Source organism: Vanellus vanellus (genome assembly GCF_965231255.1).
Source record: "Vanellus vanellus genome assembly, chromosome: 6".
NCBI classification, from domain to species: Eukaryota; Metazoa; Chordata; class Aves; order Charadriiformes; family Charadriidae; genus Vanellus; species Vanellus vanellus.
Window position 1 is genome coordinate 25224809 of NC_138911.1, and position 4783 is coordinate 25229591.

Sequence of the window (4783 nt, forward strand, 5' to 3'; positions counted from 1 at the left end):
TCAGCTAAAGCTCACTATCAAAACTTCAGTGAACTCCTAGTTTTTAATAAAGCAGGTGAGCTTTCCTTGTTTTCTACAGAGATGCCTAGTTGAAATAGAAGTAACTGGGAAGAGAAGATGCACTGCATCCTAACAGCACTGATGCCTAAAAAGATTAGATGAAAAGAAAATGTAAACCTCGATTCTATCCAGTACTAGGTTTGCATTGGCTGTCAAGACAAGAAGTTAAATTCTTGCCTTGCCGTGGTAAACAGCTGTGCCTTTACCACAGAGGGATTGGACTACCTCGGATTTTCCCCTGTAACCCAGAATGGCACGGTACTATGTCATCTGTAACTACAAATTCAGGTGCAAAACTGCTTTGCTGCTATGCTAGTTAATGTTAAAGTGATACCCTGTGGTGTTCTCATAGTTCAACAGTTCCAAATATTTTCAAGCTATCATTTTGTAGCTGTAATTGTCTTCAGTGATGGACACTTTGGGAAATCCGATTGAGATAGCAGGAACATTTCTGTATTGCTTTCACTTTGGACTGTCATTTCCATTTCTCCTCTCTGATTCCTTGAGGTGATTCTTGTTCAAGAACTTTTGCAAACTGAATTGTCTATGCTCATTTTTGAGAGCATATACATATGCTTTGTGCTTGTTTTACTTTGACCCCCACACAAAAATTAGATCACAAATGATCCCTGGCATTCTAAATGAATTACTTATTGATCTACAAGTTGTTGTGTATGATTTCAGCCGATCCAACAAGCTTCAGAATAAGAAGAAAAATAATAAATTAGTGTCAGTGGTGTATAAATTCAGAAAGATGAGTTAAAGGGATTGTATTGATAATGGCAAAAACAGGAGTTTAATTTTTGGAACTCTAAGATACCACCACAAGTTGATGATGAAGGATGAAATTACCTTGTTCAAGGAAGAGAGAAAAGAGCATAATATTGCTCTCTTTTAACTGGAACATGACAAAAATTCTGTGCAAAGCCATGATGCTGAATAATTCAGTAGCAGTATTATCAGAATATTTTGATTTCAGTTGGAGAGCATAGGCTTTAACCCTGTTGGGGTTGCACAGGTGATCAGGAATATTAGCTTGCTGGGGTCTGTCTCCCTTGTTTGTCATTGCAGCTTTACATCTTGCATCTTACTGGTTTACTAGTGACCTCAGCTACACCGGTGTGTTAAAACTCATCCTAATTCCGATTTCATGTTTATTTTCTCAGTGGCATTCTAACTTTGGTGGAATTCCTGAATTAACAAAGCAACACATGGATAAGCTAGGTATTTTCATTTCAGACTTACTTTTTAGGCAGAAAATCTGAGCCCAAAATAAAGTTATTTACTTATCGTTGCAGCAATTCAGCCTCGGAGCTAGATGATCAGCTCCATCTAGAAACAGACCAAATGGATGAGTGAGCTAGAAATGGGATCCTCAGCTGCAGTCAGTGGAGTTGAGACAATTCATACAGGCTGAAAAGTGTGTGAATTTCTGGTTCTGCCACTAAACATTGACTTGTGAATAATGAAGATTCTCATGACACTAAGTCAAATATTAATAGAAGTTTTAATGAAAAAAGCTGCCAGGGGTATAAGGTTTTGATTCGGCTGAAGAACATAAATAAGTCCTATACATCCAAATAAACAATGAAAGTCATAGTAGGTTTGTCTGCACAAACTCCTCCGTTGGGAGAAACATTGTGCCTGAGAAACAAAGAGAAGAGACAAAAGCAAGTACTCTTGCAAAGATATTTGCATACTGTTATTAAACAGCCAACCTTTACATAATGAAGGGCATATTTACAGTGCTGCTCAAATTGATTGCTCTAAGGCTGTTTTATGATATTAAAATATTTATAAATAGGCTTTAATTCAACTTCACCTCTGTCAGAAAACTCAATGGAAATCCTAATTGCCATTTCTCTGCACAGATGAAAGGCAATCATACGTATGTATTGACATTCAACTAACACTATTCCCTAAAAGGTTCAATTGTTTAGCATGACTACCAAATCATTAAATAAGGGCATAGGCTGGTTTTATAAATAATGCTGACTGTATTCAGAGTGTTATAGGACACACTTGAGTTGTACTATCTAGGTAAATGAAATTGCCTACACCGTCTATAACACTGCCAGGCTTGAGATCAAATGGAATGACGGAAATTAATTTTTAGGCCTGTCATCCAAGGTATCTTTCACAAGCCTTAGCTTCAGTGAATATAAATAAGTTCATAATTTAAACACAGTATTCCCTAATGCTATTGATTAAGATGCACTCTTGAAACATGGTTCAGGCTCAGGTCTTTCTCTTTAATTCATTGCAGCATTCTCTGCGCTTACCGCAGAAAATGAATAATCATAGCTTGAGACTGATGGGCAACAGGACACACTGACAGATTTAATTTCCTCATATGCCCAACCTTCTGTCTCTGCTGGGTATGTTTAATTTTGCCATGTTTGCTGTCAAAGAACCTTTTCACATTTGCTACTGGGCCTGCATTTTATGGGAAGAGAAAGAGGAAAAGCCACAGCGGAGAATTACCATAAACTAGCTTTTGGGGATCCACACAGCCAGAGAAGAAAAAAGAAAGGCTGCTATCCCTTGTGTTCTTGTAATCGGTGCATCGCTTCAGGCCAGTAATCCCTTGGGTACACAGAACTTCCCCAAAATTGACTTGCTAAACTTCTTACAAAACAAACATGATATAAGCTCTTACTGGTTCTTGAGGTGATCTGTACATCAATGCTTTTCTTTGTTTTATTGTGCTCTTTAAGCAGACTGATATAATTCAAAGAGATTGAAACTACACGATTTCGATCATTATTCAAATCATTGAGTAAAAAAAATTGCCTTAAACTTTTTAAATTCTGTTATTATTGGTGCATTCCAGCTGATTTTCTAAAGGAAGGACATTTCTTGTTTATGGTGTTTGTTTTTACTGACTCAGGAGGACATGCTAAATGTACAGGCACTGATGTAAATCATTTAGAAAGCTTAATCTATAGCCATACAATTCCTTAATTATCACATGTTTAATTTGTTAGAAAATGATTAATTCTACATTTTCACTTATTACTTAATGATTATACAATTTATACTAAGCTGCATTTGAAAGGAAATTGAAATGCCATCAAAATAAGGTTTTTATTTTTCATTTTGTTCCAAATCTAAGCAAAGCTGCTTTAGGCCTGACTTCATGCAAGTCTTTCCAAACCACCAAGAAAGGTCTCTTAGTAGAGGAAGAAAACAGCATCTATTATTAATGTATTGAAGAGATTGTTTCTAATCACTAGATCTTTTATCTTTCTAAAACTATTTGATTTTCTCTTTTTTATAGCCAGACTTTATTCGTGGGCTGGAATAGGAAACATAATTTTTACCTTTTTATCAAGCCTTTCCAAATTTCTCCCCTTAAATGGAATCAGTAATTGAAATAAACTTTTTGAATAATGACTTATTCTTGGTGCCACAGAAAGAGACTACAGCCATTTTGACCGAGCAAGGAAGTCAACAAAGTGGATTTTTGGAATTTGACAACTTACTTCTTCCAGTTTAGTGGTTTGATATGCATTAACACTATGATAGCAAACATACTACATTTTGTATTAGTATTTAATATTTATGGTTTTATTACAGCAATAAATTAAGTCTTTATATAAGTTTTCATAGCTTCACGATTAAATAGACATTATTTTGATATATTTTTTCAAACTATAATTACCTTTTATCTTTTGTTCGGCCTGTCTTGAAGTGCTACTTTTTGGGGAGGGGGCAATACAATCCACAGAGCTCTGGGAATGATTCATACAAAGAATGACATGGGTTTGATGTCACAGAGCCATTTATCAGGTTTAATAGAGACAAATGTCTCCTTTTACTTTCCTTGTAAAGACAATGCAAACTCAGGAGAGCAAATGTTTATCTTATCTTTCATGTTTCTTCCATTCTCACATGTTGTCCATTAGTAACATACGAGATGGAAGTAACCTACATGGGATTTGGAATCTAGCCTGCCTGTGAAGATCTGACAGAAAAAATATTCTGTCTCCTGGAGTGAGCCAATTTGTTCTGACCTCCTTGACAGAGAGCAGATTTGGCACCCCACACTCTCACTTTGAGTGTTACCTTCCAACCATACCCACCCATAAGTTTACGCTGACATCAGTTTTGAAATATGGTGCTGTGAGAACAATTTACAGTATTTGACAGGGTGCCATAAGCCATCTTAGCCTCCTTTTAAATTTGCGGTTCAGAGGAAGTGAGTTCTTACCACTGTCACCAAGCTGTAAAAGCCTTGCTTTGAATGACAAAAGCATGTCACAACAGCACATGAGTAATGTGGAAGTATTCTGCAAGCTCTTACACTAGAGAAAAGAACTGGGGGTCTCAGAGCCGGGAGAGCAGCCTCTGTCCCAGACAACATCTGAGGGCAGTTCCCAGAAGCGCCTGAAAATTCACAGGATTAGAGATTCTTTGGAGCTTTGGAGTCTGGGTTAAAACACTTCTCCTTTTGCCAAAGCTCTTTTCTCTTTTCAAGAGTGTTAGCCTTTCAAAGGCATAAGGAAGAAGAACATTAACATTTGCTAAGCAAGAAATTCTTTTAACATTTTCAGAGGGGAGAGTTATTTACTGTTCCAAACTACTTTGAAGTCTGAAAAGATAAGCCTGAAATCTTGGTGAAGAGGCTCACGCCTGCAGTAATTGGGTGTTTCTTCTTGACTGGAACCCAGAGTTACAGAGCTGCCTCTGCTTGATACACACCAAACTGAGTAATTATGAA